General features: G+C 38.9%; 1 protein-coding gene across 1 annotated transcript in view; it reads left to right on the top strand.

The window, feature by feature from the left end:
• The first annotated feature begins 4,066 nt into the window (after window positions 1–4,066).
• The window catches only part of LOC136864292 (terminal uridylyltransferase 7), a 482,777-nt gene continuing 465,202 nt past the window's right edge, over window positions 4,067–21,641 (top strand). The window contains exons 1-2 of the mRNA XM_067141082.2: window positions 4,067–4,149; window positions 4,518–4,596. The gene's annotated coding sequence lies outside the window, so the exon portion shown is untranslated. The remainder of the gene's footprint in view (window positions 4,150–4,517; window positions 4,597–21,641) is intronic.

Raw genomic sequence — 21,641 nt, 5'->3', positions numbered from 1 at the left:
TCAATGCGGTTGGCAGATTCCCTAGTCATTTGTGACTGCGAGAAGAAATTGGAAGACCTGGCCGGACAGTGTAGGCCTATTTATATTTGGGTGAATACATTTTTAAATAACTTTTCCAAAATTCACACCGACTTGTGTATTCAACAAAGTGCTTCAAAGAGAGCAGACCTACTCCATACTGGTGTAAGTTCCTGTAAGAGGTCCAGGAAAGCTGCAGTGGAAACAGTGAGGTACAGAAATAATTTATATTTGTAATAAATAGTAATGGTAATTGGCTGCATGTTTTCTGTCAGTGTGTGTGGTGTGAATGTTCCAGTTGACCAGAAAATGGATAAAATCGCAAGAACATGTCTCAAAGTGTTAGGCTGTACTCACGCAAACGTACGTATATATGCGAGAAATAGAACGTTACGGAGAAGAATATGCATTGTATGTCAGAATTAACAAATATTTGACGATAGATTTTGGTTATAAGTTGTTAACAGTTCTTTAAGTAATTTAAACGAGTGTGTTATTCAAGCGGAACATATGCGTATCGCCTTCAAGTCCCCCCCAAAGCGTGACGTCATCGGAGGTACAGTACGGCCTGGACATTACGAAGGCAGTGCTACCACACACGTTGAGGAATTCCTCACGGATTGGACTGTTCAGGCCGAACCTTGAGGAAATTCCGCTCGTGTATGGCTGCCTTTAGCTTGCACCCGGAGATAGTGGGTTCGAACTGATCTCTCAGTAGCCCTGAAGATGGTTTTCCGTGGTTTTCCATTTTCACTCCAGGTAAATGATTGGACTGTACCTTAATTAAGGCTACGGCCACTATCTCCCCATTCCTAGCCCTATCCTATCTCATCGTCGCCTTAAGATCTATCTGTGTCGGTGCGACGTAAAGCCGTTTGTAATAATAATAATAATAATAATAATAATAATAATAATAATAATAATAATAATAATAATAATAATAATAATAATAATAATAATAATAATATAGTTAAATTGCCAATAGACAACATAGGTTACAGTTGCAATAGATAAAGTCCGATACCTACGGTACATAAATTACAGTACCTATAACAAATATAAATACATCTACACGGCATTAAACAGAGTAGGCCTACTGCATGCAAAAGGGTTGTGTATACTGTACTACAAAGTAAAACAGAACCTAATCATGACCGAGCTCAATAGCCGCAGTCGCGTAAGTGCCGTCAGTATCCAGTACTCGGGAGGTTGTAGGTTCGGACCTCACCGTCGGCAGCCCTGAAGATGTTTTTTCGTGGTTCCCATTTTCACACCAAGCAAATGCTGGGGCTGTACCTTAATTAAGGTGTGAGAATGGGAAAACACGGAAAACCATCTTCAGGACTGCTGACAGTAGCTGCCCACTATCTCCCGGATGCAAGCTCACAGCTGAGGTTGTTACCCATGTACTAGGAAGATTGCGATTTTCATATTCGCCCATTGGCAGCAGCATTATTTTTTCTTCAAATCAGATAGTGTGTAAAATGTTTTATATTAGCAATTTTTAAAATACGGTATGTTGTGAAGTTATCATCTCAATCACTACTGATCTGCATTTAGGCCAGTCGCCCAGGTGGCAGATTCCCTGTCTGTTGCTTTCCTAGCCTTTTCTTGAATGATCGCAAAAAAATTGGAAATTTATTGAACATCTCCCTTGGAAAGTTATTCCAATCCCTAACTCCCCTTCCTATAAACGAATAATTGCCCCAATTTGTCCTCTTGTACTCCAGCTTTATCTTCATATTGTGATCTTTCCTACATATATAGGCATCTCTTAACATATTCGTCCAGTGATGTCATTCCACGCCATCTCTCCACTGACAGCTCGGAACATACCACTTAGTCGAGCAACTCGTCTCCTTTCTCCCAAGTCATCCCAGCCCAAACTTTGCAACATTTTTGTAACGCTACTCTTTTGTCGGAAATCGCCCAGAACAAATCGAACTGCTTTTCTTTGGATTTTTTCCAGTTCTTGAATCAAGCAATCCTGGCGAGGGTCCCATACACTGGAACCGTACCCTAGTTGGGGTCTTACCAGAGACTCATATGACCTCTCCTTTACATCCCCTAAACACCCTCATAACCATGTGCAGAGGTCTGTACCCTTTATTAACAATCATATTTCTGTGATTACCCCAATGAAGGCGCTTACAATGATTCCCAAAAGGAACTTTCACTCCATCAACGCAGTAATTAAAAATGAGAGGACTTTTCCTATTTGTGAAAATCACAACCTGACTTTTATCCCCGTTTATCATCATACCATTGTCTACTGTCCATCTCACAACATTATCGAGGTAATTTTTCAGTTGCTCACAATCTTGTAACTTATTTATTACCTACTCTGTAGAGAATAACATCATCTGCAAAGAGCCGTATTTCTGATTCCACTTCTTTACACATATCATTGGTAGGGTATATATAAGAAAACATAAAGGTCCAATAATACTGCCTTGAGGAATTCCCCTCTTAATTGTCTAGGTTGCTTATTGAAGAAAATTTGCAATTGCAAATAAGTGCGGATAAGGCGAATTTAAAGAATTCAGTCTCTCCTGCATGGGCAGCGTTCGGACAGTTTCCCAACATAAGTAGCGTTTTCTAACGCAGACATTCAATTTGAATTACAGATAGCGGGTTTTTTCTCCTAGGATGCCATGCTTCTGTTCCGTGTATAGACCACTTAAGTGAAATTCTTAAAAAAAAAATAGCCAACTATTTCTAAGCTCGAATTAACTGTAGAACAGGTAGCTTATATTTGTTTATATTAAGGATTCTTTATTGTATATTTATTTGATATAGGTGGGTGATGTCTCTGTAGGTTCTATTATGCCTGTCTTGAAATGTCATATTTGGGTACTTTGTGTCTCACGACGCTCCTTTTTAATTTAACTTCCGCTACTTTTGGAAAATACATCTGGCAACCCAGTGGAGATTAGGGGAGTGGATAGGTGTGGTAGTGCGACAATAGACCAATCACTAATGGTTTCTTGCCTTGTACTCTTTCTTACCGGTGTTAACACTTTCTGAAGTTCGGCTTTTGCTCTTGGCGCATAGGAATCAGACTATTCTTACATACAAAGAGGTATGTGAGTAATATATATGTATATATATTACGTTGTTTGGTTACAGAGTTCTTACTTACGAGTTTTCATAAAACACAATCTCGAAATTCCCCTTAGTTCCTAGATAGGACTTTTCTCTTTCCTAGCAGAACAATTCGTTGGTAATATTTTAGTCTGGTTAGGTACTCTGTATAAAGGAGGTAACTCTTCAATTTTTGTCCGGTTTTGGCTTTGTTTTGGTCTTAATTATAACGAGAAGCCGTGAAATTGATTGCGTTCGTTTCTAACGTGAAGCGTGCAAGCGTTGGAACGACCGTCATGTTTCTTTGTCTTCAGATCTATGGCTTTCTGAATGATGTCGGTCGTTAAGTTCGGCAGGATATTAAAACAAAAGGGCAATTTTATTTCGTTTAAGGCCCTGTTGTGGGAGTGAGTCACGTGTAAATCAAGGTCACGTACATATAAGATATATAGCAGTTTCGTTTAAAAATTACGTTGTTGCATTTGCATAACTTTGGGCAGGTGCTGTCATTGAGATTAATCAATTTCACACTATCGCTTACACGATTGAAAGATGTGTGCTATTCTCCCCTTTCACTTTTATCCATTGGAGTAGGGGTAAATATAGGAATGTTACAGGCCCTCCAACAAAAAAGTACAATCTCATCGTATTTACTATGCCCTTCTCCATTTTCTAGGATAGCCGTGTGTTGGACCTGTAGAGACCATTTGTCGGTTATACAACTGGTCCTTAAGTTGGAATGTGTACTCTTCTGCTCGTCGTTACCTACTAGTAATCGTTTTCAAAATATTGTTTAATTTGCATTGCTGTGTCTACTTTATCAAATATACATTTTTTATCTTTGGGGTAATTTTCTTTCCTCCTCCAACATGTTGGCATGCTGTAAGCTCTGTGCTTTCGGGAGGTTTATTTTATGTAGTTAAATACCGTTGCATGGCGTTTGTCTGGTGGTAATGTAATGTGACAGGGTTTGTTTGTCTGGGGGGGGAGGGTTTAGTTGTTTGTTTTTGAGATTAAGTTGGGGAATTGGAGAGTATTTTATTCTGTGTGAGTAATTAAGTTTTCTTTCTATGTAATGTATCTTTGATATAATACTCGTTCCCTTTTCCGTTCTTGTATAAGGTTATGTTATTGTTTTGACACTAGGGCCAGATCCAACCGGATAATAACTTTCTGGGTTCTTAAATGTTTGTCATTGTTTCTTTGTTGAGATTTTCCTGGCATTTGTACGTGTTGTAGGGCTATATTACTAAAGTATTTAAGTGGTATTTATTGGTGAAGTGGTATTTATTGGTGGGTAGGATTTTTCTGAAGTGTTGCATACCAGTTGGCCCCACTTCCTTTCCAGTTTGTAATTTGATATTCCATTAATTCGGAAATACGATAGGAGTTACCATGTATGGTTGTTGTTACAGGCGTTTGCTGGTGTTCCTGGTTACATGAACTAAGTTATTAATATGGAAAACCTCTTCGAGAAATTTCTGCCCATTCCAGGTAATGTAAGTGATGCAATTGTATGATATTTATATGACATTTACCTTGCTGGAAGAATAAGTATTATCGTCAGAATATAGGTTTTACATCGTGTTTTAGTGAGAAGCAGTTGCATGAAGTATTTTTGTTGCTGAAGACTATTTGAGATTAGTACAGTCTGTAAGTGATTGATTTAATAATTGTGTCTGCTGAAGAGTGCAGTTGGATAGTCGTTTTCCTCCAATTTCGGAGCGTTTTTGTGTAATAATAATCTGCTACTATACCCATAATATTCAAAGAAGCATTCTGGCAGATAGGGCTAGAGGGAGGAGCATTGCACATGCCATTGCATGGGGTTGCCACAGTCCTGCATTCCTTTCTCCTTCCCCTTGCATCTGGCTTACTTATTCGTTCGTTCAGACTGGTGTGTTCTGTTGTAGACTACTTGGTCATACTACGATTGACTTGGTCTCACGTTTTGTTATTTTTAACAGGGGCCGGGCTTATAAGCTCAGTAAAGCGCTCACCTTCTGAGCCCGACTTAGCAGGTTCGATCCTAGCCACTGCCTTCGTGATGCACAGGCTGTACTGTAGCTCTGATGAAGTCACACTTTGGGTGCGATTTGAAGGTGATACGCATCCGCTCTGCTTGAATAACACACTATAGTCCATCTTCTTAGTAAGCGTCTTTTTGGACGACCGGAGGTGTGGCCTGGCCTCGAGTGCCAGGAACTATGGGAGCGTTCGCGCTGGTAGTGGGGGAAGGACTTGATCCTTTCCTCCAGCTCTCCCAGTCGAGTTCAGGCAGTGGACGTAGCTCAGGAAGCTGATTGAAGTAGTGTGGAAAGCTTGTCATGTGTTACTCTCCCCGCTCCAGGCCCAAAATGTTCTCGGGTCGGGATGGTCATAATGCAATGGCACATCGGTGTACATACACCACACTAACTCAAATGTGTAAGAATTATTTAATATGATAAACTAGTGAAAATAAAGTAATACTGTACATTTTACAAATCGCGTCTTACATTTCGATTTTGTGCGTTAAACCTTGTCAATTAACTACACAGGTCTTTGAGCACGGAAATACTTCGTATATTCCGTAGTATATGTTGGTGACATCAAGAAATCAGAGGGTAATACCTAAAAGAATTCATATCGCATTACGCTTTCGATACAATGTCAAAAATATATCTCAGTGTATAGCAATGTAGCCTTTAATTTATTTTGTGCCATTTATTATGACACATTGTTACAAATATGTCACCACTTATATAAAAATGAAAGTTTGGAACCATTTAGTAGAAGAGGAAGAAGCTTGCAACTGGTAATACTGCGAATAAAGGAAGGTTGTTTGACACTGTGCTGTATGCCCAGGAAAGACGTATCATCGGTACGCGCTATCATCTCATCAATCGCCTAACGAAATGGAGGAAGTTGTTTCCACTGACAGCCCAAAGATATAATCTACAGTACTTACGCTGATTTCCAGTGAAATACGTATAAAAGAGATTAATTAATGCGAATTTGTCAGCAAAATGCAGAGAAAAAAGCCTTATTAGAAAACTTCAGCTACTTGCATAATAATATTAGCAATGTCTACCTTTCTTGTCCATCAAAATAAATATAATAATACATAATACTCTTGAATAACCTGCTATTGTTATGATTGAGAGACAGGTTTCTTGCAACAACAACAACAAAGAATACAGCAACAAAATGCTCCGGAACAATAGACAATACAAATCTGTCGCATAAAATCAAAGCAAATATATTATCTGCCTGCTTAAGTGTTCTATGATCAAGTTTGTTTGTTTGTTTGTTTAGTATTCGGAGTTCAGGGATCTTACTTACAATTTATTCAGAACAATCTTCACTCTCGTCTGAATCAGTGTTATCTGAACTTTCACCGAGGTTGATGATGAACTGGTCTAATTCTAATTCCTCATCCATTATGTGGTCACGCTCCCAGTATTCCTGCTCAATGCCTTTTACGTGGTCACAACATTTTGTCCATTTGTCTTGCGAATATTGTGCAAACAATATCCGGCAAAGAGCTTCCTTTTTGTCGAGCGTGTCTGCCGTCAAGTCATGAGCGATCTATAAGACAGAGCAACATTTTTTGTACATAATAACCACTTTTATTTATATTGGGAATAGGAGCGCCTCATTTATGGACAGTAAAAGCATTAGAGATGCAATGGCACACTTTTTTAAGCTTAGAAGTGAATGATGCATTATTAGGCCTATTATTAGTTGAAATATGTTCTTATTACGTACCTCTTTTTTGATGTCTGCCCAAACCAACTCAATGGGATTGAGATCTGGATGATATGGAGGAAGATGGAGAACTTCATGTCCATAGCTTTTCAATAGGTTATCTATTTTGTATACCTTCTCCACGCTAGCTCTTTTCACGAGTCCCAACAATTCAGCCTTCGTCATACCTGGATCAAACTCAATTCCTTTCTTCTGCAGCCATTCCTGTACATCCTTCTTCAGATAGGTAGAATTAGGCTTTCTGTCTTCCTGAACACAATGATAGGCTGCATTGTCCATTATTACTACGCTCCGTGGGGTTAAATTTGGAGCAAGTCGCTCATTTATCCACTTTGAAAAATTATTATAATTCATGTCGTCATGATAGTCCCCGGTCTTTAAGTGAGACTTATAAATTAAAAGGGCATTGGGAACAAAACCATTCTCTCCTCCACCGTGCACTATAATTAATCTGTTACCCTTTCCTATGGAACAAAGTACTCCCAGTTCTTCAGATCCTTGCCAGCACCGAGAAACAACATGCGAAGCATGAAGATAGGTTTCGTCTATAAATATAATATTTCTGCCTTCATTTCGGAAAATCCGTAACTGTCGCAGGTATTTCACTCGCCATTCCACAATTTCTGGTCGCTCAACTAAAAGCTTACCCTTTGATTGGCATTTCCTCCAACGAAATCCCAAGTCACGCATTATTTTATGCAGATGTGAGCGACTGCACTGCACTATGCCATCCTCTTCCAAAGCTTTAGAAAGGTTTTTTAAAGTGGGCACTTGTTTTCTTACAGCGTAAAATTCATGAATCTTCCTCCTAATAGCTGCTTTTACAAAATCATCAACTGGAACTCTCTTTTTTCTTTCACCTTGTTTTCCTGTCGGAGTGCTAAACTTAAGCTCACCCCTAGCCTGACTCGACACTCCCTCTTTCATTATTTTCTTCACCAGTGTTGTACCTACTCCTGTCGCTTCTGAAACTGTCTGCACAACATTCAATTTCAAGTCGTATTCTCGCTTCATAACTTTCATATGTTCACTCACGTTATAAACAATTTCACGTGCCTGACCTCGCAGTGGTCTCCCAGATTTAGAAGAGGATTTAGAAGCCATGCTCGTCACTTCAGCAATTTCAACTTAGCCCGCGCGTAACATGCACCGCTTGAGAGACGTTTTCACTTCAGCGCTAGCCTGGCGACTGGACTTGCTGCAGGAGTGGGGGTACGATAGCTCCCACCACTGCATGCGCAACCATTTCTCGCGCAGGACGCTTTCAACCAAAACGCACTATAGTTTAAATTACTTACGAAACTGTTAACACCTTATAAAACCAAAAACTATTCATATATATTTGTTCATTCTGATGCATAACGTTCTATTTATCGTGTGTATACATTTGTTTCCATGAGTATAGGCTAACACATTGAGGCATATTCTTGCGATTTCTATCCATTTTCTAGTCAATTGGAAAGTTCCCATCATACTCACTGATAGAAAACATGCAAGCAATTACCAATACAATATACTATAAATGTAAATTATTTCTGTACCACCAATTCAGTACCTACAAGAGAGATTACGAGTAAGTTCACCTCCAACAATAACAAAACGTTTACTGTCACCGTCATCAGGGCCGGAATTAGGAGATTTGTTGGGGGGGGGGGGGGGCGGCAAAGATCAGTTTGCCTCCCCTGACCCCCTACCACTAAAATATAATAAGCTATTTTTTTAGATGCGGCAGTTGAAATTACACACCATATGTATACTATTGAGAAGTTTTATTTATGAAAAACACTTATATTAATACACTTATACATACATTACACTTATATTGAAAAACACTTATATTAATACACTTATACATGACTAATACAGATAATTTGTTTGTAGTGTAACTCGATTGTAACTACACAAAAATTTGTTGGCAAAAGTTCAGAACAGCTTACATTTTCCAGCGCCATGCATCCAGGCGCGATTGCACTGTCATTTGTTTCTCTCTCGCTCGCTTCTCGCGAAGGACTTGATCGTGCGGTGGACAGAGCTGCCAACTGTTCATATAAAGAACTAGTCCTAGTGCAGCCTCGCTACATTCATTTACGAATCTCGTTACAGTAGGTTAGTGACAAATCCATTGGTTTGGATTGGTTAGACCATTGGTCAGTGACAAAGCCATTGGTCTGGATTGGTTAGACCACTGGCCCTAGGCGTCTAGTATCCCGCGTGACACTTTACAGACTGCATTCACCTGTGTATTTATTGTGCAGTTGTGTATTTCTTGTGTGCGGGTTGGTAACGGAATTCACTTACTTCATTGCTAGGAGTGACGTCATATCCCATAGTGTCTCGCCCAATGGAAATGCTGGTACGTAGTTAGGCGATGGACTATGGCACGTGATAACTTCTATTAGGTTATAAAAGCAAAATTACTTCTGGGGGATGGCGGGTGGGTTCTTAACTGTCTCAGTGAACACATCGCTCCTTCACAAGGTATTCCACTTAAGATTTCCAACATATTACATCCTTATAATGCTATAAAAGTAATGTAAGTAAAGTTGATAAGGGATGCGCGTTTGTGTTCATTTGATATTATACTTAGATTAGAGGGTCTCTCCTGTCCCATTGTACTTCTCATGTAGTTTTTGATGATTTTGAGTTTGCTAAAACTTCGTTCTCCAGATGACACTGTAACTGGCAACGTGAGAAACATTCTCAGTGCAGTAGTAATGTTAGGGTAGCCTTCCTCTAGTTTATTTTTATGAATAAGACTTAACATTTCTCTTGATGTGGCTTCCTTTAAATTTTCGTCAACTGATAAAGCGTAGTGCTTGAAGTTTTCTATTTCAAATTTCAATTCTTCATTTTTGAGATCAGCCGTGTGGAATTTGCCAATTCTTCTGGTTTCATTTTTAGATCTTTTGTTTTCATATCTTTAATTCGAACTCCATTCAAAAATCCAAACTTGCTGTTTATGTTGTCCAAAGCCTTAAACCTGTCACTGAGTTCTGTAATCATCTGGTCAATAACCTCTAACATAGCTACTATACGCAAACTTTTTCTTGAGCCCGATTTTTACGGGGTGAGGAGTAAGGAGGGAGCATTGCCGGTTCCAGTTATACTGCCAACTGGATGGAAGTGAAATCTGAATTGAATCGATCAATATGAATTTTCTAAACATTTATCATCTTACGTCAACAGTTGTGTCACACATACATGATTTAACATTAAATAATATTTCTCGATGTGAATCTTGTTACCAGCTTCTTCGACCGCATCTAATCTTGCAGATCATCTTGTATTGCTTTCAGGTTTCAATGTCAGTGGCACATATTTTCGGAGAACTTCCCAGCGTGAAGTTGAAGCCGCAAAGAAAGAATACATACTGTTCAAAGTTCCGAAAAAATTCTGAGCCACAATAGTAGCACTGGTCGCGTTAGCACCAACTAAATTGAGGTAGTGAGCAGCACGTGGGACAAAATATGCTAGCTCGTTCACTTGAAGTAGTCTGGACTGAACTCCTTTATACTTCCCGGCCATATTTGCCCCATTGTTGTAGGATTGGCCTCTACAGTTCTCTAAGTTTAGTCCATCTTTGTGTAATTTTTTTTACGATTCCTTGGCCGAGACCTTCACCTGTTTTGTCACTAACTGGGGAAAAAATCAATAAAACTTTCTTCTACCTCCGATGTATTTGTTTTGACGTAACAAACTACTTGAGTCATTTGCTCACTGTGGCTGATATCAGGAGTGCAGTCAAATATTAAGGAATAATATTTCGCATCCAAAATGTCTTCTATTATCTTTTGCCTTATGTTATTGGCAATAATTTTAAGGAACTCTTCTTGTATTTGATGTGAGAAATATGAGATTTGCCCTTTCTTACGCCTCTCAATATGTTGCAGAAGAGGGACATTGTAATGCGATATAAGTTCTACTGTGTTCAAGAACTTTCCACTGGATGGGTCGCTGAAATCCCAGTCTTCTTTAGTTCTTCGGAGTAGACTCCCTTGCTTTGCTAGGAACAGAATAGCATCGATAATGCAGCGCAATACCGCCTTCCAGTGAGACTCATCTTGATGGATCTGGTTTTGGAGTTCTGCATTAGTACCTCCCTTTCCAAAACAAGATTCTAAAGCTTTCCACAAACAAAAGCAAATTTTGTGGTTGGATGAATTTTCATGTTCAGGCAATTTTTCACTGAGTTTTTTTCCAATTAGTAAGTCCTTTTTCTTTAACTAAGGAAGGCACTTGATTTGATGCTAAGTGTGAAAACAGCCTACTGGGAACACAATATAGAGCTTTCTTACTTTCACTATAGCCTAATCATGATCTCTTTACTTTTTCTCCATTTTTGAGAACTTTATAAAACCAATCATTGGTTAAGTTACGCCCTTCTCTTGAGAATATAAAACCAATCTTTGGTTAAGTTACACCCTTCTCTGCTGCTATTACTTAAATTTGGTTCAATCAGATTTTCAAAGCTCATTTTTGTTATGTAACACCTTTCAGAATCTGAAAAACTCTGTGGCCATGAACCAGGATCCCTAAAATTAAAGGAAAACTCGGACGTTTCTTGAAGACCAGTTGTAGGGTCTGGACGAGATAATAATTCATCTTCATTCGCTTCACCAGTAGGACTGAGTTTCTTGCAAAGTTCGACATGTTGCGTGCCTTCCTCTACAGCTTCAACGTCATCTAAAATATTAAAAGCCGGGATTAAAATTCAATCAGTAATATGATATATTACAAAATGAAGCATTAAAAAAAATTGTCGTAAAGTCCGATAAGGTACAATTAATTCATCTCTTCCCTAATGTGCTATAATTCAATTATTGAAATAAAAATTAATATTTACTTACCTGATTTTTATTTTGAGCCTTCATCTTCATTGACATTAGGGGTTTTTTTTTAAATGCTACTAATTTTGGTATTTGTGACAGCACATCACTTTCTTTCTTCCTTTTTTTCTTTGGCAAGTTTTCTATACTCGGCTCCACTGAGTCGTTTTCTGATAAAAACGCAGCTCAAAGTGTACTGAACAATTCCGTTTTCCAAACACTGATAAACGGTAACACAAATAACTAACCAACACTCCGAACGCTAATACCTAAATAGTAAATGCAAATAAAAGAAAACAACTGTTGGTTCGTATCAACACACGCAGACAACAGTGTACGCAGGCTACATGTATAGTTGTCGATAATGACAACGATGACTGCAGGTGTCTGTTTAGTTTACTGTTTATTGGAAGCAGAGGGGAGCATGGGGAGAAAGGGGGTGAAGTGGATGAGATGCTCGCACATCGTGTCAAGGTCAGACTGTTTTCGAGTCTCCGACCTTGCTGCCAAGCGCTCAGGCTACTAATTGTTCATATCAGTAATAGGCATTAACAGAATAAGACTCACTCCAGACCCATGAATTATGTTAATTCTTGTGTCGTGTCTTATAATGAAAAAAAAAAACTTGGTATACAGTGTCAGTGTAATAAAGTTGATGAATCGGGCAACAAAATTAAATGAAATTAAACAATATTAATTGTGGTATTATTATTTTGAAAAATTAAATAAATTCTTATTATTTTTAATAAACTTTTCAAATTTTGCCGCCCCCTGAAATCTGTTGCCCGGGGCACGTGCTCCCCCTGCCCCGCCCTAGTTCCGGGACTGACTGACATGAAATTAAGTTATTGTTAAAAAATGTAGCAAATAATGCCTATACAATAATTTTCGTATTCAGTTTTCATGTAGTAATTCTGTACCATTTCCTATGATAAGAAAAATCTCAGCAGTCGTATTCCACAATTTAAAATGCATAAATTGGTCCTTAATTTTCAAAAACACCAAATTCAAATAGGCCGTAAGTCTGATTACATAAAAATATACCTAATGTTACCAATGTTTATGACATAAGAACAAATTTTAATTCACTATCTGGACAAGACACTCTTTATTTCACTCAGGATTTGGTTTTCAGAAAAGTGGTCTATACAACTGCGTGGTGATTAACTATTAAATTCCTAGGAATAGCCTTCTTCCATACCTTAACTCTTTCTTCAACAGAATGAAACACAAATACTGGAGTGTACTCTCCTCGTTAATAATTGACTTTGCAGCCAGGCACACAGCAACTCTTTGCCATGGTGATTTCTCTCTCTAATAATCTTAATTCAATTATATACTCATTGTGGTTGATAATAAGGCACTGAATGCACTAACTCAATTCATTTTATACTATGGATATAAGATTACACAAATAAATTACAAAATTTAAACACTGTAGAGCCTATAGACTCATAAGAATACACGCTCACACTAAGTGTTCTTTACTATTTAAGGACTTTTCACTTAATAATGCAGTCGATGACTACTCAGTCTCATATGTAACTGCGTAAACATGTAGCCAATGTTAAAAATTTCAATAAAACAGCAAAGAATTCACATGTAACTCAACTAATTCACGTGCTAAACTTCCACCCTAACGTACAGCTGATTGTTTTCCCACGCTTGCTACAGTATGGCCTGTACATCACGAAGGCAGTGATACTAGCTCAGTTCGGTGGTATTTGAAGGTGCTCAAATACGTCAGCTTTGTGTTGATAGATTTCCTGGCACGTAAAAGAATGGAAGTTGTGAATTCATTGAAATACTTGGGGATTACGCTCCAGCCCTCTTCTACTTCTTTTAGAATTCATGTAAGAGAAAGGTCATTGGCAGCCATCAGAAATATGTATGATATGAAGGAACCCACTAAACTGTCTCTAAATATAGCCACGACGCTGTTCTATGCAAAGGTTCTACCTGCCCTGACATACGGTTTGGAGCTAATTTGGGAAAATCTAACTCTATCTGACCTTAGAGTTATTGAGAATGTCAAGGCTAGATTCTTGAAAAGAATTTTAGGTATTTCCAAAATGTCACCATCAAGACTTGCCTATGAGCTAGCCAGAGAAACCTTGCTTATGGAAGACATAAGAATGAGACTACAATTACCCTCCACACGACAAGAACAGGAACTGCTTCATAGTAGACTAAGAAAACGAGCGGAAATTGACTTGGAATTCTACAGGACAGACGCAATGATTAATCAAAGCTGGACTGGGCCGAACAATGAACTGAGGAGTGCTCTGAACAGACTGGCCATACATGGTTTCCATCACAAACTGTGCGTACCACCTGGTTTTCATGACCCATCTGTGTAGTGCGTGTGATGTAACAAATGATGTGATCGATACCATTTTAGTGAATGCAGTAAAAGAAGAGTTTCCTTATTGGATTTCTCTAAAATGTAATGCACATTTGTGCGCAATTTCTTATTATTAAAAGAATGTCTACGAGACTAAATTTTGGCACCTTGTTTTCTCTGAAAACTGTAAAAGTAGTTGACAGGACGTAAAATCAATAACATTATTATTCTTGAACAGGGCTGGCACCTACAGCTTGTCAAATCCTCCAACATACCCATCCTTTGTCTCTCTATATAGGTCCCGCAAGAAGAGCTTGCCAAAGAAAGCTGCGCAGAACTTCGGCAGTGTTCGGGTGGGCTCGGTAGTGGCACTGCACGCCCCCCTCACTTCGCTAAATCGCCTTACTGCCAGCAGTTCTTAACCCTTACCGCTCGAATTAAAGTTCTCTGTGTTGTCTCTACTACTCGTATTTTAAATGTGAATTTTTATCTTATATGACCTGTATTCATCTTTCACGATTTTGGAGGTAGCATTTGCTTTTAAATGATGAATTTAGGCTATACACATTTTAAGTAAGCTGTACTGGAGCAAATACAAACAATATGTGCAATTTAAGACAAATTATTTTGCATTATTATTATTATTATTATTATTATTATTATTATTATTATTATTATTATTATTATTACTATTACTATCGTTATCACATACCGATTGGTTTCGTTAATTATTTCAATGAACAAATTATCGGTAGAAAGCAATTAAAAACTCTATTCAGTCTCTGGTTTCATACCTCATGGTAGATTTTAGGCTAAACGGCGATTTCTTGAAATCGGGATCAGTTGATTTATAATTGTGCCAGCCGTCAGCATCAGGCACATGTTGGGTTACGGTACACAGGCCGAACATCGGTGAAGAGGTGCGAAAATACTGTGGTTTTGTGTGTTACCCGACATATGCAACATTTTTTTTTTTTTTGCTACGGGCTTTACGTTGCACCGACACAGATAGGTCTTATGGCGACGATGGGATAGGAAAGGCCTAGGAGTTGGAAGGAAGCGGCCGTGGCCTTAATTAAGGTACAGCCCCAGCATTTGCCTGGTGTGAAAATGGGAAACCACGGAAAACCATTTTCAGGGCTGCCGATAGTGGGATTCGAACCTACTATCTCCCGGATGCAAGCTCACAGCCGTGCGCCTCTACGCGCACGGCCAACTCGCCCGGTATATGCAACATTGAACAGTAAACTATATATGACTATAAGAGCACATGGCGACCATGTTTGTTTACTATCACTCGACCTTTCGTGTGCGTGAGTGGACAACTGATGGTTACACTGCCCTCTAAATAATAGATTATTGACTGATTGTCAAATAATATCTGGATTCTACAAAGTTCAACTCTGAACCAAAAGATGGCAGTACAGTATAGCATCGTTTATTTTGTCGGCTAAGAAACGGCAGACGAGCGGTGGGCGATAAAATGTCATGTCGGTTCTCGCCCGACATGCGACCGGAACGGGAATATCGTAATGTCGGGCCTCACCCGACAGACGAGTGGTAAAGGTTAATGAACCGTCTGCGCAGGCCAGGTGCACTGTGACCAGCGTTCGAGTGAAATCTCAGCGAGTGTATTTAATGCCTTATTGTAGTTATAATCAGAGCCAGGACACATCAACCTATAGCATAATGATATTGTTGGACATGCAGAATCAGAAACATTGAATGAAATAGCAATAACAAACAAAGAGATTAAGAATTTTGTAATTGTAAAATAGCAGTTAACTTACATAAAGGCATTTTCTAGTCCGCATCTTCTGAAAGAGGTTGAAGGCTGCTCATATCACCTTCACTGTCATCTGCGCTATCACTAACGCTCTCTCCGTCACTGTTACTATCGTCCTCCAGATTAATGATTATGTTGTCTGATACTTCATTATGTAATCGCTCGCATTGTACTTATTCTCAGGGTTGATTACGTGCCTACATCGACTCAGCCATTCTTCTGCCTTAATTGACACATTCCTTCCATCAGCAATGTTCTTGCATTATTAAGTCTGAAAGAACACTCTTTTGTGCTACATAATCTTTAACTTGAGCCCAAATCATTTCGATTGGGTTCAAGTCTGGATGGTATGGCGGTACACGCAATATCGTATGCCCATATGTAACAAGTAGTCTGTCGATTTGATATGTCTTATAGTATGATTTATGAGATTTAATCAAAGCGTACAGTTGGGGTTTTATCACCTCTGTAGAAAACGGAATACCCTTATCAGTCAACCAGTCCTGCATAACTGTTTTTCGGGATGATGATGTGGGTGCACGCTCACATTGGAGGTATTATCAATCACGACTACAGAGTTGGACGACAAATTAGGATTTAATTTCTCTGTCAGATATTTCTCTTAGTTTCTATAGTTCATCTCATCGTGATAATCCCCTGTTGTTTGCTTGGGTTTGAAAACCAACAAAGCATTTGGTAATGAAACCTGCATCTGAACCAGCATGTACCACTATTAATCGTTGCCCTTTCGAGATAGGTGACTTCAGTCCATGAAGAGTACTGTCACTCCAAGCACTTGACTTGGTGTGCGGACTACGCAAATACTGTATGTCTCGTCATTCTAAACAATAGGCCTACCCTCTTGTCGGTACCACTTTATGCTTTGTATGTACTGTACACGTAGGAGCGTTATGTCAGGCTTCTCCATAAGTATTCTACGCATGTCTTCTGTCTTCCTCCATCGAAAACCTAGGCCTTGAACTATCTTGCTTAGTGTTCTTATGCAACCTTTAACCCTCCGTTACACGCGCTGAGGAGTGAGAGTCCGCACTTTATTATTGTTTGGTATCATAGGCCGAAAATGCAAGGCAGAATGGGCTGCCTTCTTGTAGCTTCCTTCTGCAATAATACAAAGGCCGTGACGGCGTGAGAATGTCTGAGTAATCGCCGAGCTGTCGATTACAGAATTTTATATTGTCAACTGCAGACTTGCGGAGTCTGTGTCTGCAGGCGTGTATTGGTGAGTTGTTAATTGGTGAGTTGTTAATCTTACTCGCTCTTTTGGTAAGTTATCCATTCTTCCGTTACTATTTATTATAAAATTATATACTTTTATTAGCTACAAGTGTAGTAGTGGGCTCATTGTGATATATTTTCTACTTGTATTTATTTACAGTGGGATAAACACAATATTACAAAATGAGCTATGAATAATTATTTTGCGTCCTCTTTCCAAGGAGTTGGTGCGATTTATTCCGAGAGTTATGGATCAAATCGAGCAGTCATCGGACGACGATGTAGTTGGTGCAAGTGATTATAGTGATCGGGACGTCGTAAACGATAGTGATCGTAATTCTGAGAGCAAACAATCCACGTACGAAGAGGACGTGACTGAAAGTGAGCAGCATGGAATATATGTTTGAAAGGACGAGGCCGAGTGGAATCATCACCCTGCAATAGAAGGGTCAGGCAACCTGAACATAATATTATAAAACATTTCCCTGGAGTAGTAGGAGTTGCCATGAATACTGAGACGCCAGTTGAAGCTCTGCAATTGTTCTTTACCGACGAAATGCTACAAGAAATGGTAACATGCACAAATCGCTATACATACCCTTGTGTCATACAAGTCAAGGAATGACAAAGATGTATTGGTTCTATCTACTTTCCATGAAGACCATTCAGTTGATGACGATTCAGATGGATCAAAACCCTCAACGATTACCTTCTATAATGACACGAAGTCGGGCGTTGATAAGGTGGATGAAATGAAATGCACTTACTCCATGGCAAGAACATCACGACGTTGTGACTTCTTCCGTGTGATATACATCAACTAATAGAATGTAACGATTACAATTTTATTCCAAGCAGTAAATTAATAACCAATTATTGTTAATTTACAATTAGTTTTGCTAAGTCCTGTGATTTGCAGTTGATAACTTCTAATTTATTTAAAGGACTGAAATGTTCTTGTAATTGTAGATTGTATACACATTTATCAATATAAATAAAATCAAATAAAGTACTTACGGTATAAGACAGATTGACAAAAGAGAGAAATAAGCAAATCTTGAAAAAAGAATTGAAATGGAAGCTTACAAACAATCGCGGACTGTTAATCCGCGCGCATGTAGCGGTGTTACAACAGAGCGCGCGTTTAATGGAGGGTTAAACTGTATACCATCAACTAGTTTCTTACAGATCATTTCAAGCGTTGGTCTCTCGCCTTCGGTATTGTGAAAACTGTGAATCGTACGCCTGACTGCGCATTTCTCAAAATCGTCTAATGCACACTTCTTGACAGGCATTGAAAATGAATCCACTTCACCCCTTTCGATCATTTTTTTTGCGTCTCGTATTACATTCTGCACGGACCTTTCCGACACACCCGTTGCTTCGGCCACTTTCTTTTGAATAGCACATAAGTTTCCAGTTTGGTGTGTTTTGTTTTTCATGAATTTATACACATTATAAATAACTTCTCTAGTTTGACTCTGTAAAGTTTTAGCACTCCCTAATTTAGAACGACACGGAGGCATCGCTACGTACACTGAATATCATACTACAACAAATTCACTTTCAGCAGCTACGAAATATAAATTAAATATTAATAATAAACGCACATGCTTCTTGCTTCCTTTCAATACATGCTTGTTAAAGAGCTGTACACAGAGCCTCTCAGTGAGCGGTTGAAGTAACAATGAGCCCGGTAATCAGCATTCGGGCGACACACAGGAGCCCCACAACGAGCTTAAACTTTGCCAACAGATATTGGTCTCTGCGCACGTTTGAGTTTCGGCAAGCTCTTCTTGCGGGACCTATACCTTAGTAGCATAAATATAGGATGTAAAACAAATAAGAAAATAGTGAGGTAGAGGAAAAAGGTTTGAGGGGGAGGGGCATTTATCATGCATACTCTTTTCCACACCACCCAGCAGTCGAGTACCTGGCTCGAAATATGTATAGAAATACAATAAATTTACAGAATTATTATTTAAAATATTGTTAGATAGGCCCTACTTAAGTTTTTTTTTTTGCAATTTGCTTTATGTCGCCTCAACGCAGATAGGTCTTATGGCGACGAGTGGATAGGAAAGGCTTAGGAGTGATAAGGAATCAGCTGTAGCCTTAATTAAAGTACAGCCCCAACATTTGCCTGGTGTGAAAATGGAAAACAATGGAAAACCATTTTCAGGGCTACAGACAGTGGGGCTCGAACTCGCTCTTTCCTGGATGCAAGCCCACAGCTGCGCGCCGCTAACTGCATGGCCAACTTGCCCGGTATGATACTTAATAATGGCCACAAAAAAATAAATAGAATATAACTCAAACTAAACCGCTTGCGACAAGATCTAATTCAGAAATGAGAGGTTTGGCAACTCCAAGCAATCTCACTCAAAAAACTCCACCTTTACAATCCATTATTGTGGACATCTTCAGCCGATTTTACACTAGATAAATTTTAAAAATATAACTTGGACATTAGAAACACATTAAAATTAAAATATGATTTGGATTCCGAATGCGACAATATAAAATATAACGTTTAAGGAAATGCCATAGGGAATATTAACATTGTAGATCTATGATAATAGCACAGCTTATTAAGCTAAAAATGATGGTATAACTGTCAGTAGCACGCAAAAGTTTCATTGAACATCTGGCTATTGGACAAGTTCTTCATGTATCAAACACAAGGGATTAGTACAAGTCGTTTGCTTCCGAATAATATTTTCATTTTTAAGGTGTTTCTGATGTCCTTGTTATATGTTTTAAATTTATCTTGTGTAAAATCAGCTGAAGATGTCCACAATAATGAATGAAACATATCCCAATAATTATTAACATTGACTTGAAGAATAAAATCAAAATATTAGTATTGTAAAGGTGGAGTTTTTGTTTGAGAATCTCATAAGATTTTACTATCGACAATACAGGCTTTAAGATTAAATTTATTTCATGCAGCTCAATGCAACACGAGCCGGTTAGTAGGCTTATCTTCATGGCATCTGGAGTGAACCCACTCCTATTTCCATGGCAACCATACCCCCACACTCCTTTTTTCCCATCCCAGCAGGCAGTAAATGGACCTCTCTAAGAAATCTCAGAACACATCTTTCAATATTACGACCTTATCTACTGTAATGGCTTTTGGTGGTGGGCTGAGTAGCTCAGTTGGTAGAGCGCAGGCCTTCAGAGGTTAGGTCGGCAGGTTTGATTCTGGCTCGGTCCGGTCCCCATGTTGGTAGATTTACTGGCGTGTAAAAGACCTCCTGCGGGACAAAATTCTGGCACCTCAGCTTCTGGAAACCGTAAAAGTAGATAGTTGGATATAAAAATCAATAACATTAAAATGATTGTGTTTTCTGGAGATGCCAAGGTGCCAGAATGTAATCTAGCTAGAGAGCGTTTACATGCCAGTAACTGTACCGATATGAGGCTAGTTTATTTGCCGATTTTCATACACTATTGGTCTGACCTGGGATTGAACCCACCAACTTGGGCTCAGTATTCCAGCGCTGTACTGTCCGAGCCACTAGACCTGGCAATAGTAATAATTATAATTTTGATAATGTTATCTTTTTTTTTTTTTTTTGCTAGGGGCTTTACGTCACACCGACACAGATAGGTCTTATGGCGACATGGAATAGGAAAGGCCTAGGAGTTGGAAGGAAGCGGCCGTGGCCTTAATTAAGGTACAGCCCCAGCATTTGCCTGGTGTGAAAATGGGAAACCACGGAAAACCATTTTCAGGGCTGCTGATAGTGGGATTCGAACCTACTATCTCCCGGATGCAAGCTCACAGCCGCGCGCCTCTACGCGCACGGCCAACTCGCCCGGTGTTATCAAATTAATTTTTACTCTGTTCATGTAATAGATTTCAGACTGTCGTACATCGCTGAATTGGCTGAAGATGTAGGGTGCTTCTCAGATTCAGGAGTTTATTTCTCCTAGGTGTGAAAATATATTGGTTGATGGTTGTAACCTTGTTAATACTTGCAATCTGTGTAATGGTACTACCAGCATAGTGTGCTGCTTTTTTCTAAATCTATAATATGCAGATCTGGATTCTTTTGCTGTGGAAGGAATGTAGAAGCTAAATGAGAATTCATATCTGCTGCCTTCTCGCTACATTCAGTAGGCCTGTTGAGCAAGTGAAGTGAGCTTCCTGGGTTATATAAGCAAACTTTCCATTTGAATTCTCGGAGAGGGGAAATATTGTGATTTTTCCTTATATTTTGGAGTGATGAGACTAGACGGGGCATGTGTGTATTAGTCTTGGAAGAACCTCACTTCCAGTATCTATAGTTTGGTGAGAGCGATGCATATTGCGAGCAACCTAAGTTGAACAGTGTTTGTGCATCAAGATAGTGGTTTTCTACAGCTTCTTTGCACTGTTGCCATGTAGAGCTATATGAAGCATTGGACAGTAGTGTTTTATCCTGTTATATACAAAGCTGGAATTTCTTTTTACAGGATACTGAAATTAACTTATAACATCACAACTCCTAAGGTGGTTTTCCATAGTTTTCAAAGAAAAGCAAATAAGTTAATGGACAAATGTTTAAACAAAGAGAATAAAGTTCAATTAAAAAAAATCAAAACAACT

Source organism: Anabrus simplex, chromosome 2, assembly GCF_040414725.1.
Source record: "Anabrus simplex isolate iqAnaSimp1 chromosome 2, ASM4041472v1, whole genome shotgun sequence".
Taxonomy (NCBI): domain Eukaryota; kingdom Metazoa; phylum Arthropoda; class Insecta; order Orthoptera; family Tettigoniidae; genus Anabrus; species Anabrus simplex.
This window is presented reverse-complemented; position numbering and strand designations above follow the sequence as displayed.